At 38.9% G+C, this 18,488-nt stretch overlaps 1 long non-coding RNA gene across 1 annotated transcript in view; it reads right to left on the minus strand.

The window, feature by feature from the left end:
- Positions 1-1,444: 1,444 nt before the first annotated feature.
- The window catches only part of LOC115422232 (uncharacterized), a 109,107-nt gene continuing 92,063 nt past the window's right edge, over positions 1,445-18,488 (minus strand). The window contains exons 4-5 of the long non-coding RNA XR_003935811.1: positions 5,039-5,086; positions 1,445-1,454 (exon numbers count right to left, since the gene is read on the minus strand). This is a non-coding gene — a long non-coding RNA (uncharacterized LOC115422232). The remainder of the gene's footprint in view (positions 1,455-5,038; positions 5,087-18,488) is intronic.

An 18,488-nucleotide genomic window follows, 5' to 3' on the forward strand; every position in this document is an offset into this window, starting at 1 on the left:
AAAAGAACACTTATTGACAAAGTTTCTCAAAGCTCACCAGTCTTACCCTATCCAGTCTTTGGACTGAAAATAATATGATGCTCCATCTTTCAAAGATGTACTTTTCCTAAAGCATTGTTGATTGCCCTGTGTCCATTACTTGGAAGGATTATGATAATATTCCACATTGTGCTCGGCGTGATGCACAGGAAATTCAATACTCAAAAGGTTAATGCAATCAATTAGGATGACAAAGGAGTAAAGTAAAACCCTCCTGCTCGTGGAAAAAAGAGACAGGAGAAGAGAGGGGGAGAAAAGGTATTGAAAGCTTGAATGGATCCACAGAGAGAAAAGAGGCACTTGAAACGACAGAAAAATGGCATTTATTCAACGTGTATCATCCAAGGCCGACTAAATGAAACACACACAAGGTGTATAAACAAAGAAAGAAAAAATAGCTCTTAGAGAGTGAATTACATCACTCAGCACTCAACCAGTTGTAAGTGAACAATACAGAGGCAATATTTTTGTTTGAAGGTAATCAGATACCAAAGCTGAGGAAAAAGTGTCCAGTGCTGGAGGCTTGAACATCGATTTATAATGCTCATAATGTTCTATGGACTTTTCCCTCGGTCTGAGTCAAGTTTTGTCTCAGAACTCCTTTCCCATGTGCATTGTAGCATGGGCTGAATATTAACAGCATGACAACTGTGTATGGGAGAGATATCTTTTGTTATTTAGATAGATGTTACAATGCTACACAACACAAAGGACTCTCATCATTGCAGATAAATGGATAAACTTGGATGGCGGTATTGAGTTCAACAACCATTGTAATAATCCATATTACCTTTTCAGGCTCAGTCTGTCAAAATGATGATGTATTAATCACATTTCAGCAATCCTCCGTGGCTAATGATAATGTTACGAGAGTCTGGGTGGCAATATTTCGCTAACGTCTGCAACGCCTGTTTTCTGCCAATAAGTTGTGCAAGGAGAAAAGCCTAAAACCTTGTAATCCACTTAGGTAAGGCAGTGGACTTACCTACTTTTGCAAACACTCAACCTCATAAATCTGCTGCACCTTTGCATTCTCAAAGTGCCGAGTTTGAAAAAATACAACAGATCCTTCATCCCACTTTGTTTGTACCAAATGAAGACATGCTTCACATGTCAAACAATTGCACAAGTCAAAGAACTGTGCATGCACAAGCCCCAACAGCACTAATACTCTGTATCTGTCCTTAAGTCTCATTCACACTTGCCGAAGCAAATAACCTAAAAATAAAGGAGTTTCCTGTCTAATATAATTTATAACACATCTACAGCGGTAAGCTTTTTGACATTTTGTTCCCGAGGACTGTTATGATTTAGGGACAAAGCAGCACAGAAAGAATTAAAGTTAAAATATTGATTTTCTGCCAAGAATCCTGAACTACAACCCTTTTATTCGGCATATTCTTACCTCCATTCAGCTCAACTATGAACACATAAAGAGGTATGTGGACAACGGGCACAAAAGCAGGGGTTAGGCGGTAACCAGGGCTTTATGTTTTGACCATAAGAATTCTATTTTTTTCCGAGGCACAACTGCTGTAATTTGACCTACATCACATTTTTCTGTTTGGGCATTTTCGGGTCCAACAGCCACGTCACAGAAACAATGGACCAAAATGCGCTTTGAAGTCAACCCTGAATGAAAACGGAGGGGTTGACACATGAAATGCCCTCACAGCTGGGCTGCCCCCAGTCAAAAGAAAAACAAATACTTTGAATGAGAGGGGGACACGCCGCTCCTGTCTGAGCTTCCTAAGGCCCTAAGCCACCACCGGGAGGTGGGCTTTCACGATATGCCCGTAATGATGGATGGATTCAGAGGAAAGTCTATTCACATGGAGATGTTACATCATAAATATTTACACAGGGCTGCCGTTTCCATGTAGCGTTTGCTTGTTTAGGCACACAGTAAAAATTTAAAAGGATGAAAAGTGGAGAGAAGAGAAATCTGTGGAAAATGAAGGCAGCTTCTCGTTTTTGTTATTATACTGCACTGAGTGATACAATAAAACGAAATTGAGTTTCATGAGTTGTTGTCCTTTTTTTTCTCAGTGAGACAAATTATCTCTCCTACGGCAATCTGTGAGCTTATTTACCTTCATCCATGACTGAATGAACTCGTGTTTATTATTTAGTTATTGCCCTCCTACACAGACACCCTGAAAAACCAACAAAACATAAAACAAAGTGAGTCTGAGTTTATATTATCAAACACATATTACTATTTCAGTGAAGGTTGGAACCTCTACTGAACCCGCTCTCGCAGAACACACATTATATGCTGATTTTAAGCAAATCACAACTTAACAATCAAATATAATCTTACACTGACACCAGAGACAACTAAATAGGAGACACCATAGTTGTTGGTTAGCAGCCCTACAAATTTCTGCTCAGTGAGCTCGATTAAAAGCCCCGAATTCCCACGAGATTGTCGCTGGAACCAATGAAAACAAATTTGGCAGTTTAATTTTCTTCCCACCGTCAAAGAGAGGGACTCAGCTCTGGGAGTGCTCTCCAACCCGAGTCTTTGGGAGCCAGAAGAGGAGGAGGAACGTCATGACAGCACCGCGCCACAACCATTTGGTGTTAATGTACATCTAGAGTCAGCTTACCTACACTTCTGTTGGTCTTACATGGACAGAAAAGGGAAGACTTGCAGTAGGTCAGGATATAAGGTCTGCCGCACGGTTCATTCCTACCATACTTAACTTCACTCGTTTACTTGTGATGAACTGATAAAAGGTGTATTTTTTTTCCGCAAATTCACAACTATGCGTCCAGACAAGATTTCAACAGCAGATACAGCAACATCGAGACAGAAAGTACATAGTGTATTGGGAATCTTATGTTGTGTCTTATGTTACGACTAAACCTATTTCTGATTCTGACTCTGATTATGAGGGTATGTGGCCGCACAGAATCTGATCTCATCCTCCTGTTGCTGTTCGTTATTGGAAACATGTGGGAATCTGTGTAGGGTGTCATCGTCGTGTTGTAGGGGTGCACTGACCACTTATGCGAGGCTCTGATTGATGCAAGGAGTGTGTCTTCTTTCTGGTGTGTGAGTGACACTGCCAGAAACAAAGGAGTGTGGTGTAGCCCTCCGCCTCAATTCACAGCCATGCCACCCCCCAGTGATAGCAAGGGTCTCCGGTTTGACATGAGACAGCCCACGTTGTCACTTCTGAATGTTTAGATCCCTCTTGACTAGGAGGCCAGGGGCAAGGGCTGTTGTATGCATCCTCATGACAGACTCCCACATCAGCATTGTGCTCATACCGGCTAACATCATTAGCACAGAAGGTTTCATCTCAGGGAGAGAAAAAAAAAAAAAAGCAACCCAGTTTCTTCAAGTCACAAGTCATTAGTGTCCTCTGGAGAGTCAAATTGTACAGAGGCATATTTTTTATCAGCAACAAAAGGTTTTATACTCTTGTTAATTTGGTGGATGTCATCTGTACTTACATGTCTGTGTCTAATGTCTGCCACAGTAATAAATGCCATATAGTGGAAAAATTATATTATTTTGTCAAGATTACAATGTGGGATGTTGCAACAACAACAACTAGACATAAAGCAGATGTAAAAGGGTTATAATTAACAGGACGGTGCAACCTAATAAGAAGAAAAAGGCAGGTGAATTTGTACGTTATATTAAAAAAAAAGGTGTTAAAACATCACCGCTTGTTGTGCTACTCTTATGTGCATAGTAACCTTTATATTTGAACATTCAAATACTGAATGTACATGTGTACTGTTAGGCTCCTTGTTTTTTTTGTTTTTTTGTTTTTTGTACTATGACTATAAACACTACTTTGTGTGTAGACATATATATCTATTTATGCATAATTTTCTTTGTCTTATGTCCTAAAAGTGTGATTGGTTATGTGTACAAACTTGTTAATATTATTACTATTATCCATTTTTTACTTAGTTATTTACTTTATTTTACTTTTTTTTCTCTTTGTACTATGACTATAAATACTACTTTGTGTGTAGACATATATATCTATTTATGCATAATTTTCTTTGTCTTATGTCCTAAAAGTGTGATTGGCTATGTGTACAAACTTGTTAATATCATTACTACTATCCATTTTTTTTACTTAGTTATTGACTTTATTTATTTTACTTTTTTTTCTCTTTGTACTATGACTATAAATACTACTTTGTGTGTAGACATATATTTCTATTTATGCATAATTTTCTTTGTCTCATTTCCTAAAAGTGTGATTGGCTATGTGTAGAAACTTGTCAATATCATTATTATTATCCATTTTTTAACTTATTTACTTTATTTATTCTACTTTTTTCCCCCGCTTTCTTTTTCCTTCTTTCAGTGGGCCTTATTGATACCTTTTTTTCTTTACAAAAATAAAAAAGAACAGTGTACTTTGTACTATTGATGTCCTGTATAATGTCTTAGGAGACTGAAAATTTGAACTAAAAAAAAAAAAAAACATCACCACTTGCACCGTTTCATATTCTAGCTGATTATTTGACAGTGTTTGCTCATGTATTCTTGTATTTTAAGCCCTGCGAGTCAGCTAAAGCACTGCCAAACAGCTGTTTATGTCAGGAAACTAAATTACACTTCTATATGTCAAGAGCACATAGTTTTGAGTCCTTGCAGTCTGGCAGGTTTTTTAATACACCATGTTAGGGTTGCACTTTACACTATATAGATTCTTCATGGCAAGTAGAAGAGAGAGACAGAGATAGAGGGAGGGAGAGAGAGAGAGAGAGAGAGAGAGAGAGAGAGAGAGAGAGGCCCTCTTTGGAAAACAGATACATCAGTGTGCCTGTATAGTGTACGACATTGCTGTGAGTTAATCAGTTGGAAAATAAAACGGTGGGATTCTAATAAGTCATTTGTCAATTTTTACAACCCCCAGACACATTGATCCATGGGGATTAATGAAGATGCCTGATATTGTTGTAGATATGAACAGGGGAGATGGTGGGGACAGTAATCAGTCATGTTGGGGATTTGTCCTACCTCGTTTTCTCTTCCTGGGGAGTCACTCCATACAGGGGCTCACTTCATCTGGGGAGCACAGCAAAGGGAAAACATTAAAAACCCCAGACACTGATTATTCCCACATATATGCATGCACATACATGTTCTCCACAAATCCATACATTTACCCAACTCATCTACGGCAGCTGACATAATTTAGCAACCCTTCAGATGATGCAAAAGGAAAATGTGTACTTTTGTTCACTCCTGTCCTCTTGATATACTGTAGATAAGTGCACGGATACCCAGGCCTCATAACACAGCTCGGGGGGAAAGAGGGAGGGGCCAAAGGGGGTGGGTGGGTGGGGGTGGGGGGGCAGTTTGTGGAAACCATTGGAGTTATTGTAGAATACAGTTCCATGCATATGTTTAAAGTTGGCAAGTAAAGGAAGTAGCTGTAAAATCAGACTGATGTAAGTATTTGCAGGTTTCCACTCAGCTGAGGTAAAGCCTGATTGGAACAGCGGTAAAAGTGTTCAATACTATAAACTGCAAGTACAAGTTTGAGGTATTTCTACTTCTACACTACATCTCAAAGCCAAATATTGCACATTTTACTCCAATATATTTGTCTGCACTTAATTTTCACATTTGTTCATTCAGTGAAAACAGTATTTTTCCTGAGGTGATTTTGATATTTGTGATAAACTTCATGGATTAAATGTTGCTCTTTTGGTTTGAAGAAGTCTTCTCCTTAGGTTAAATTCATTCTCTCTAAACCCTTTTGGACAAGTAGGAAAAAGGCAATGTCTCAAAGCTGAAAACCTGTTCCTCTGAGCTCATGAAAAGTTTACTTTTAAAAGGTATGTGGTTACTTCAGTAATATGATCATCTATAGAATATATAAATGGTTTAAGAGTAAAACCTCCAATCTGAAAAATGCAGTTTTTTGAAAAAACTAAAAAAAAATCTTCATCTTTTCTTGCAGAGTCCAAAGACAGAGCACTGAGCAAGAAAACAACAGGTTTTTTTAGTGTTTGTTTGTTTTCTCAAAAGACGCATTTTTCAGACAGGACGTTTTGCTCTTCAGTCATATGCACTACTTGGAGTAAATGCATACATCAATAAAATTAATTTTTAAAAAAAATAAACATGTATACACTTGTAAAATACTGACAGAGACCATTTAATTTACTTTTTAAAGTAGATTTGGCTGATAAAATTTATCTACTTTTACTCTGAATGCAGAATTTTTACACCCAGTGGACTATTTTCACCCTGTGTATTTGCAGTGGTGGAAGAAGTTTTCATATACTTTAAAAATAAAAGTACAAACACCAACGTAAATATAAACAAGGAAGCATACATGTCCTAATGGAGCTCAACAGCAACAACTACATGGCACAGTTTACCTATTGGCATGGAGAAAATGACTAAAGAGTAAAAGGAGTTAATGTGAAAAATGCAGCAGAGAGTCCTTAAACACTCTGTATTAAAATTATACATATGGCTAAAAATATTAAGTTCAGGATTAGGACTATATATCTGTCTCTGATTCACAGAAAAGTAAAAGTGCTCTGTCTTGTGTGACATTCATTAACCCACGAAGTGTAACATCAGGACAGAAACTGACTTTGGCAGAACCAGTTGAGTCACTCTTAAATCCTCTCAAAAGTTTCCTAACCTTGAGAGCCCAAGCATCCCCGAAAAAGTAATAATAATTCTAACCTGATCTTCCTACTTATTTTATATCTCCCCTCAGCAACCTAACTTCTTCTCGGCAACAGTGCAGTTATTAATTCATGAGGCACTAATTAGTTCTTTGTTTAATTTTGTGTTAAACAGACTGACCGGAATGATAACGACTCGCGCTGTAGCGCTTCGGTCCCATGCCACTCCTGTTTGCTACAACAAGGGAGCATCGTGCGACTAGCATGATGAACCCAATTCCCTTCTAAGTTGCACTTCATTAAGTCAAAATGTGACAAGGAGCTTAGAGGAAGAACTGGCAGATCTGATCATACATAACAATGCAGGCCCAGTAAGTTTGAGGGAGGTGGGGGGGTTTGCTGGTGCTGAGGGTGGTGTGTGGGGGGGTGGGGGTAGTGAATTCCAGCATGCATGTTGATAATTTTCTATTTTTAACCCTTGGGGGCCGTCTTTCATTTTCCTTTAATTGTTTTTGTTCAGAGCTGCAGTGTCCTCTTTTTAAATTGCAGCTCCTATCAACTCCCCTGATCAACCCCCTGTGCAACATTGCAGGCAGACAAGTAAACAACAGGGTTGCCCTTTTCCATGATGTAGTGCAAATGCTCCAGTAAAATGGGTGACACTCCCCCACTTCACATACTGTACTGTATGTTGGCGCCTCTTTCAAAGCAAAACTTGCATGACGTGTCAGAAGTGAGGCGGTGCTGATCAAAATGGAGTCAAAAAATAACACTTTTGGCCTTAAAAGTTGAAAAACCTGCTGAGCTGAAACAAAGGTAACAAGCTGAGACTTATTCATAACATAAGTATGCATCAAGATGGATCCATATGCCCATTTTTTACATACTTTCTACAAAAAGTGGAATGTGAGCCCTGAGAACGCATCTGAAAATCTTAAAGATGCAATGTTATTAGAGCTGATGATGAAATTTTATCAGGATGCGTATAATTAACGGTCCCTAAAATTTCAGCTCAGTCTTAAATTACTTTATATTCTTGTGTATGATGTATCAGGATGGAGTTTCATGTGACAGAATGGAGGAATCTGAAGAGAAGAATTGCACACAGTGATTAATCTCCAAAATAAAATACACTGATTTTGTATATTACAGCAAATAACATTATTCTTTTTGCAAAGTGGGGATTTTTTTTTCTTCTTCTTCAAATCATCAGCTGACAAGCTCTGCTAAGATGTTTAGCCTCTTCAAGTATCTTCCCACTGGCTGAAGATTTGATAAAATCAAAAAGCAGACAAGTAATTACACTGTATAATAGGCAAGATTGGCATTTTCAAAATCATTTTCATGTGGATGGAAATGACATTGCATAGACTATTCTGTATTCACTGGTGCAGATAAATAAACAAGGCATGGAGAAAAGGGGGGGCATGCAGAACGCACAGTACAATGGCAAGCAGGTCAGTAATTAGAAACTCTGTTTGCACAGTAATAATTTTAATATATTCATCAGGAAACAGAGCATGCCTAGCATGATAAAATCCCATCAAGGAACATATCCCGACTGCCTTAACCTTTTAAACAGACTAGCAGCACATTGTGGAGAACCTCCAAAAATAAATATATATATTAATAAATAAATATATACACACACAGGACTTCTAACATGCAGCTACGTCTATATATATTTAAAATGTGGCAAAAGGCGCAGAAAATGCATTACTTTTTATGTTTAAATGTTAAATATTGATCCATTTCTTACAGTCCATTTTTATTCACGTGTAAAATGCTGCAGCCATCTGACACCGAACCATGTTGAGTTCTGATTGTAAGAGTATAAAGAGCGATACATGTGTGTAACCTTGTTTGTTATTGAAGGTGGTCGTGATGATGCTATGGAAATTATTGCAAATTGCTTAAAGGACTCCTGACTCGCAAAAACCTTGACCTCATGATGCAATTTCACAAAGACAGAAGAATGCGTCACTGTTCAAGGAATTCGAGGCGGATGAAATCTGGTAATCACTACCTTTTTACAGAAGTTTTTGTGACGCAAACCAGCACGGCGTAGAGCAGCTCATACCAAGTAAAAGTTGAACCAGTTAAGCTGATAAACCCCACGTTAGTCTCAATTATTATGAAATGAAATAACAGGAACACACAAACAGGCACTCAACTCAACGGAACAGTTTAAAATAATAACCCTCGCTGCTGTAATGACTGCAAATCTATTGTCTAAGTTTCCTGGTTTCATTTCCCACACATAAATTTGGTAACTTACAAGTTTACGTGACCTCATTGTAAACGAAACAACCTCTAATTACACGAAGTGGAAGCCACAACAGGAATATACTTCTCACTGAATAGGTCTGCACTGTGCGTCCTCCGCTGTGTTTCTGTCTCACTAAGTTTTTAACAAACACAGCCAAGTGAGAACCAGGCCGTTTACTTATGCATATGTGACAGCACCTTGATGGCGCCTTTTTGTGCTGTCACTTTTGGACTCCTATTCTCCTTTTCCCCTAGGAGAGGACAGAGTCAGAGGCTCGAGGGCAGCTACCTCCACAGTCCCGCGGTCCCCTCCTCTCCTAATTTTTGTTGTCCGGCCCTTTGAAACCTCAATCTCATGCAGAACCAAAGAATAGTGGCCCATGTGCAACAAGTGCCGGTGCCATGGAAACCCCCGTTTTCCCCCCAAAATATTCTTTTTTATCCCTTTTGAAGACCTGTCACCAGGCAGAGCAGGCATCACACGACCCCAGGCCTAGGCATGACAAAGCCTATTTTCTGCCTGCTCCTTGATTGATTAAAAAAGACTTTTTAGTAAAACCATGTTAAAGGACAAAAAAAGTGACACAGAGAAGAAAGAGCCCTTGGGGATGGCCCAATCAGACGCGTTTCCCGGGAATATCACACTGAAAAAAGAACAATATCATCATCGGCACAAAGAAAAGGTCAGGCCAGGCATGAAACTTGACAACAATAGCGATTACGACAGTGATAGAAAAAGTCAGAGTTTTGGTAAGTGGGTTACATGGAACTACACACAGTATAACTGTACTCATTTACATCTTAAACAAATTATCCCTCAGCTACCTCTTAAAACCCTCCATCCCTTCACCAGTCCATATTGTGTGAATATCCTGGCTTCGAGTCTGATTTATGAACCGCTACAAACGATAGCATATTATCTGTGTATACTCACACTTTATTGTACCTCGGGATTATTACAAATGCTTTTTGCATTAGGTTCCTGCCACACTTGAGAGAAAAATTATACATGTAGTGTTGTGGTTCATGTGTGATATGGGATCAATATTCTATGCATTGGACGTTTTACTCCTCCAGTTGACCTAAGTGACAGACCATTTAAAACACAGAGAGACTGGCTCAGCTGCTCTGCACGGCTCCAAAGGGAGACCACATTATTAATTTATCTCAAAAGCACAGGTCGATAAGAGAAGCCTATTGCTTACATGTTTTCTTTTTGTTGCTATTTTTTGTGTTCTATACAGTAGCTTTAAATATCCGGCCTCATCATTTGATCGTTAAATATCTTCAACTGGGTAATGATTTGTTGTATCATGTAATACAACTTAGTATTATAAAGTATGAGACACTCAGAAAGATGAAAAAAAAAAGAAAAAAAAAAAAGAGGAAGCTGCTTCTGTCTCTTTGTTTCTGTGTAGAGATGTGGAGGAGATATTTACTAAGAGGAGGAGGAGGATGGGTGGGGGTGCAGAGAGGAGGAGAGAGGCATTAGAAGCGTCCACACATGAGCAATTAGTATTCCAGATCCTGATGGTTCTAAACACAAAAAGGCCTCACCAAATCCCCACGGCGGAGGTGTCAGACGGAAAATGACGAAAATCTGCTCCTTGACAGGGAGTCATTTATATTTTAGCTTCGTTCCATTATCTTAACGAATCCATCATCAGCCAATGCAATATTAACAGCAGAAAATCAACTCATTAGATCCAGGGGGATTTAATCAAGATTGCAATCATGTATGCGGTTCCTGGAGAGTTGGCTTCTTCTTTTTTTTTTCTTTTTGGTCCTTTCCACGTAATTGCCGCATCTCAGATCTTAATAAATTATTCTCGATCTGAGATTGATGCCTTTTTTTTCCTTGCCTCTCACGCCATGCACTCACTGTCTCCAACTATAATATTTACCATAAACATTATTATGTCATGGGCACACAGTTTAAAATGGCCTTTAGCTAACTCGCAGAAGTAATTGGCTTCTCCATTTCTCTCTCGTTTCCTTGCTAATTGCCCAGTGATATTACTAACAGTTCCCTGAGAAAGGAAAGAAAGAAAAGGCCTCTTTTGCACAAGCTGGGATGTGTTGCTAGGATTTTTCAACCTTTATACATGGACGTAGAAAGAATTTCCTGTGTTTGATATTGCTTAACAAGACAAGCAAGCAGATGAAAGAACATTCCACTTTTGATATGTAAAACTTTATGTGAAACCCCAGCATCAGAGAGAAAATAGAAAGAGCTCAAATATCAGGTGGAGATATTTTTGTCCTGTTTCTCAGAAAAATGCTAAGCAGAAAAGGAGCTGCACTAGATAGATAACTGTCACTGATGCATGATTCTTCAACAGAAGCCAAGCCTGGACGTTTTATCTGGCAATAGAACAAACGCTTTGCCCTATGCCCCAACTGATAACAAGTCAGATAATAAAAAAAAATATTACAACTCTACCACTAGTCTTAGTTTTAACACATAAACTGGTTTTGAAATCAGGGTTTGTGAATGTGAAAAAGCCTTTATCACATCATCACAGTAAACAGCTTAGAGCAGCTTTATTATCGGTGAAAAAGAGACATTATGCAAACTGTCCTTAAATTATCAGCTTCTTTTCTGATTTGGAGATTCAGCTGGGGGAGAAAAAAAATTAGCCTCAGCTGCAAAAAGAGGGGGGGTTGTCTTCATGTTACACAGGGGTGTTATCATGAATATTATCTGTCCATGTGAGACAGAAGTGGCTCTTTATTATGAAGGCTAAATGATCTCAATATTATGATAATACAGTTTAAGGCTATTTCGTCCTTTTTTTAAGCTTTAAAGAATGCATTCGCTCGGGTTCTCTTTGGGTTAACACATCCAGAAAATTACGGTGAAAACTAAAAAGGAAATAAAGTACTTCCTAATCTCTAATGTGGACACAAAAAAAGAAATGTAAACTATGTTAATTATGTGCGAATCTTTTTATTATTCAGTGTGCAGCTCCTCATTCTGCACATACAAGCTCACCATTCTCTGCACCTATCTCTCACTCGTGAGGCAACAGGGCTTCTTCCCCTCACAGACAGGATTAACTCCTAACATGTTCAACATGATCCAAAAGTGTAAAAACTGTCAAAGAGACCTTTAATCTGCCTATGGAACAAAGCCTTTTGTACAAGAACTAACCTGACCTTGTCACTGCGAGTTTAACTTGCTGTCTGTTAGGCAATATAAAGCCCCAGCCAGCCCCTCTCCCCTACACCCCCCCTCCTCCCCCTCCCCCACCCCTCCTTACTGCCTCCCTCTCCCACCCTGTGCACAGAAATGGGGGTGTGCAGCTAAAGCACCAAATGCTGTGTTAATCCCTGTTTCTCTGAGATGGCCAATAGTAAATCCGAGCTCTCTGTAAACCAATCTCAGAGTTTTTTATCTTGATTTATTAGATTACGCGTCTTGGGTCCCTGAGTCCATGCTACACATACTAATCCTAATCGGAATAGACAAGTATTAGCTCAGTTCAAGGGGAGCTAAACAGCAGCGCTGGCCAAATTCTAGTAAGAGGGAAACTACGAGCTTATAGGCTTGATGGGGTTTTTTATCCGTTTTCCTTTTTTCCCCACTTACATTAGTAGAATGAGTGTGTAATTAAATACATAAATCCTGACACACAAACCCTCAAAAGGCCTAAAACCACTGAACCCCGTCCAGTTTGGCTTTCTTTTCCCTGCACAATGAAGTTACTGAGCCAAGCCCAATCATTTGTATTTTTCTCAGATTTTTAACTGTGAGCAAGGCAAACATGAAAGTCCCATTGAAAACAAGTGCAAGAATTAATTTTACATCTCAGTGAATTCAAGGCAGTGTTGTCAAATTATAAACAACAGGACTATGTAACTAATTTCCCTTGGTCCAGAGATTGTTAAAAAAGTAATAAATCACTTTTCATCTGTGATAATAAATTGCATATAATTAGAAAGGTGTCTGTACACTGTTTGCCTTCTGTGGGCACTGAAACGACCCCGCTGGTCAGATTTCTGCTACTAACCTTAAACCAAAATGAAAGGACAGTCCCCAGGCATACTGTAAATTGCTGGTCTCACACTGCTTTTAACCAACCAATGTAAATGGCAACTGGGTTAGGCTGGATGGAGTCCATGTGACACATGAGGCCAGGGCTGGGGAACATTAAGAAGTGTCTGCTTGTACACTAATGCTGGTGGCAGCTGTTAGTCTGCCAAAAACTGCAGCAGCAGCAGCAAGGATATCCTGAAATACTATTGAAAACCGCTAAACCTCCTCCTCGCTGATGTAAAGCTATACAGCTGCTCGGCGCCAGCACAATCACTGATCAATCTGGGAAAGTTAAAAATGGAGTCAGGATTGTGGACTAAATCTGCTGCTTTTTGTCTCGGAAGGTCAAAGGGGTGATCTGGAAAGGGACCTTAAGGTATAACAACAGATCTTTTTTTTTTCTTCTTTTTTTTTCTTTGCTCCATTTGAAAAAGACTGTCCTGCAGCCACAAAAAAGACTTAGCATATGCTTGTACATTTGTGTCTGTGTTTGTGAAATCTGTCTCTGCATGTCTGGTCATGTATTTCTGTCAGTGTGTGAGTACATGTAGATTTTAGTGGCATCACGGCGGCGCGGAGGTTGCCCCTGCCCACTGCCCTCGGGGGTGACATGGGAGCTAAGAGCGATGTGACAGCCATGTCTGCTCCCTGTATGTGTTTGTTTGCCCCTGAAAATGAGACACCGGTTTCACTCCAGCCCCCTGGGCATGTTTAGCTCTGCCTCTACCGCATTGCCTTCATCTGATACAAAGTGGAAGTCCACCCGACAATAATATGTATCTGTGCTCCTGGGGTGAAAGGGGATACATATACGTACTCTTCAACGCATGAAAAAAAGTCGATTGATTAATCTTGACACTGAAGATTATAAGGATTGTAGAGTTTTCTTTCCTGCTTTTGTCACTTGGTATTATGAATCAAAAAACAATAAATGGTGTCAGAACAACACAGCAAAGTTCAGTGTAATGTCACTATAAACAGCCTAATACAGCATGAAAGGTGTTCTGTGAAGGGAAAAACTATGATCCATTCCTTTTGTGTGCCAAATAAAAGTGAGGAATGGATTTCCTTTGCACTTGTGTTTTGTCCTTAGACCTTAGTGTCACCAGGAGTACTTTGCAAGGAATATTCATTTCCTTAGGAAGGCCTCGTCAGCCTTGTGACCCAATCCATATCCATTCTGTCCTGTCTGCCCTCCCTAGTCCCTGCCTCTTTTCTGTAAGTGGCAGATATTTCACCTGCCTATCAGTTTCCCTTTAAACGTGCTGGTATATGCAGGAAAGGCGCCCATATAGGGTCACTGACTGTCCTCTACGAGGCTCTGTTTGAAGCTTCTATCTTTCTGGCTCTGCCTCCCCCCCGTCTTCTATCACTCAAATTACAGAGTGTAGAGGTCACTGGTAGAGAAGGGTTCAACAGAGATGATTAGCTTTGATGTAGTTTTGCATATTATTGAGAAGAAAAAATAAGTTCTGGGTGGCTCTTGATTTAGAAGTGAACCATAAATTTAGGTTTTCCTAATTTCTATTTACAACAGATGAAATAGTAGGCTTCTTTCATTTTTCTTCAGGGTCTGGAACAGAGCGGGGAACATCTTTTGCAGTGCAGAGTACGTTGGGTTACAGTGCGCTTGTGTATGCAGCCCACAGCAAAATCCAGTTTACTACCAAATAATGGGAATCAGATCATTTCCATGCAGAAATGTGCAGCGAGAAAGAAAGCAGCTGCTACAATGTGAGGAAGGTAGGAGGAGGTTAAAAGGAGTCAATGGAGGCTAAAGAGACAGCAGGTCTACCGATGACAGAAAGAGTGGCCAGGGACTGCAGTTCAGGACTTCTGGAAACCACATCAAACAGGCTATGGAGCGCTGCCAAGATGAACACACACCAACTGTTGCAAAAAAAAAAAAAAAAAAAAAAAGACGAAAAAAAGGAGGGGAGAGAGGAAGAGACAAGAGGGGGAGACAAATGGGAAAGAGAAAGATTCAGTAACAAGATAGAAATGTATTGTAGAGTAGGGGGGATATCAAGTTCAGGGGTATTTTAGTGCACGGACATAAAATGAGATAAAGACAAGAGACATGGGGAAAGTAGTATTGTGTACTGTAGATACGGGAAAAATTTCCATCAATCCTCTAACTTTTAGATGCAGTATCAACTGTATTTTTTTGAGTAACGCGAGTTGACATCCTCCAAGCCACCGCCCTTTACTGGGGCCAGTATTTTCCCAGAATGCCTCACAACTACCCGCCTAAAATTAGGTGTAAACTGCTTAAAATCCAAGTAGAAATATGAGCGGCATTGGGCGGTAATGCACCGTGGAGATAAAGTTAGCTTGTATCAAGTGTTTAAGTGCTTTTTAACCAGGGAGCTAATGTTAGCCACTGGTAAGTTTACATTTAGGACTCAGTTAGGAAAGATTTATTTACTGATTGATTTATTTATGTAGGGACTTATTACTCGGACTTAAATATTCAATTCAACACGTATCTTGTTTCTAATACAGTCAAAAATAGTTCATTTAGAGTGGTAAGGGTTACGTAATACTGTGCGATTAATTTGTTATTGGATTTTGGTTGTTAGGAGGTATCATTATTATGTTTTTGCTTAAAAATAGTAGTCAGTTAGTGGTGTTAGCTGTGATCCCTATAAAATGTGAGTTTTGAAGCAAAAACGTCACAAAAACTAAAATGCGCTTCATAAATTGGTCTGGAGTTAATAACCTGTGCTGCAGGTGGTGCTGTAGGCTACATTACACTTGGATATAATAAAATAGAGAAGAAGAAACAGCGCATTCTGGTGATATTTTCCATTTAAACAGGCTACAACTTTTTTATTTTTTTCTCCATTGTTTGTTTATTTAGAAAAGCAAATTATACAAAACTTCCCTTACGGGTATAATTCAATATCCGCATGTCAAATTTGAAAGAAGATACTAATCCAAGATTTTAGTCAAATATAGAACAAATAAAAGAAAGAAAGAAAAGTGTGCGGGAGGAGAGGGTTTACTCCGCTCCTTCATCAACAAGATAAAACATATTAAGGTACGTATGTTTATGTTAACCTAAACAGGAATGTATGCTATGACTTTTTTTCATCAACGAAAGAGGAATAATTCATTAGACCACATGACCTGTTGTCAGAATATATCGAAACTGAAAGTGACAAAAAACACCACAACTGAGCAAAAAAAGTGTAGCTTCACTTTGAGAATCAAATATACAAATATACAGTGTTGTGTGTAGTCACTTGGGATACTGATACATTACTAAGTGACGGACACATATATACCTAAAATATAGGCTGACTACCTGTCTATGTCTTAAATAACCGAAACAACCTCAGCAGAAAAACAATATAGATCAGCTGCTGAAACGAGTAATATTTACATTTGGGATCTGACACTGTCATTTTCCCATGTTTGTTTTTACAGAAATATATCATATAAATAAGTGCATGTAAAAAAATGACAGTGCAATGACAACAAACAGGAGACAAACCAAAGATAATCAGTGCTACATTGTTTCTATAATGGTTGTCATGCAACATTTTTATTTTGGTGCACACACTGTGATCTTTTCCTAATGCTAACAAAGTTATTTCGCACTTAAAGGGGTGATATTTGGATTTTTTTTAATGGAATTATGCATTTTAAAACATTTCCCTGTGGTCTACATAAGCAGTAAATGCTATGCTTGGGTCTAAATTCTCCATTAATTCAACTCCACAGGCCCATCTTCAACCCTATTTCTGAGTAATGACACCAGAAAGGTGGTTTTGAGCGCTGGCCCTTTAAATGCACATGAGCCACTTCACGCCCCGCCCCCTCCAGGTTGTTAACTGTGCTGCTCTGTCCCGTTCAACCAACAACTGAACATTTTAGGTAATCAGCTCAAAGTTTGGACATATTTTCAGTTTTAACTACAACCGCTGCTGCTGATAAACAATTATGGCGTACTCTGAGAAATGTTCAGTGGAAGTCTTGACCTTATATGTGCAAATGTTGTGACGTAACTAGTTGTAAAACGTAAGAAATTAAAAAGGAACTGAAACGGGTTGTAGAAATCCACTCGATTTTTGCCGGAATGAATATAAAGATAGATTTGTAGCACCTGGAAGGTTCAAATTCAAATTTTATAAACTATTAGAGTCCAAATACACAAACAAATGAAGCAAAGACTAATAAAAGTGGGTTTAGCAAAATATGACCCCTTTAAAATAATAATAAGTATATAATAAGCATAATAAAGTAGTCTGAATCTGAATTTGAATCTGAAAACTATTGAATGATTAGGTGTGGGATTTTCAGGCGCTAAATGTAACACTTATTTGACTTCAGGTCTACAGTTGTTTTTTGCATGTATGCTGCTTTAATTCTGTAGATACTGTATGATGTGTTGTTGTGTGTAGGTTTAACAAGTACTTTTGTTAATATATAAATAGTGCATTTAAGTAATTAGATTCTAATGGTAAACTATTATTTGATGATAATATACTGAAGAGTTGTTCCTCTCATGCTACAGATTCAATATGTTTCTGTTAAATGAGACTAAACCTGTCCAAGTACTTGAATCAGTCTTTGCAGACTAAGTGCATGAACCTGGCCACACAGCCGACACTAAGGCCCCATTCTCAGGACTATCAGGACCCAGCCACTTGTTTAGAGGAGCACCTGACTAATACCCACTATAATGTCACTTCTATATTTGTATCCTGCTAATCTGCCCTCAGGCTCCAATCTTTTCCACTTTCTTGCAAATTTATCACTAGACTGAAAGGCCGGTGCCAGAACCTAAGTGCCTCACCCTTTTAAATTAAATAGTGGCATTTGTGATAAAGCCACTAAATTCCTTATCTAACTGCCCCGAAGAGTCTTTCAAGGCAAAGTGTCACTTTTCCTAAACTGGAGCACTTGTGACGCCATACACCCCACCCTATCTGACTGCCTCACAAACACATGCACACATGCACTCGCAGACTGTCAGTTTTCTTGTCCTTTTCAAGGACAGAATCGGGTCAAAAATAGCACCAAAAAAAAAAACAAAAAAAAAAAACAAGTGAGGCACGCTGCAGGCCTGTGCTTTTACAAAGTCAATCCATTAATAGACACTTTGTGTGGATTTCATTTACAATTTAAATATACTTGTTGAACTAACTCTTCTTGTTTCCAACTAATACTTTAATGTAATGACAGTTCTGTGCCCAGACCAACATATGAGCAGGCTGCAATTTTAAACCATAATAACATAATATGTGACAGAAAGACGTGTGGAGGAAAAACTTCAATACTGTGCTTCACTACCAATTACATGGGAAGTTATTCAATTATTCTGACAGGTGATGCACTTTCATAAGCCTGGGGCAATGACGCAAGATGTCTGTCTGTGTGTATGTGTGCCTCGCACGTTCAAAATCCCACACAATTTTACTTAAACCAATACAACTAAACCACAACACGAAACAACACACAAAACCTGGTTTAATTGTTTCACAGAGTTAAGCCCAGGGCCAGC

This window comes from Sphaeramia orbicularis, chromosome 7 (genome assembly GCF_902148855.1).
Source record: "Sphaeramia orbicularis chromosome 7, fSphaOr1.1, whole genome shotgun sequence".
Taxonomy (NCBI): Eukaryota; Metazoa; Chordata; class Actinopteri; order Kurtiformes; family Apogonidae; genus Sphaeramia; species Sphaeramia orbicularis.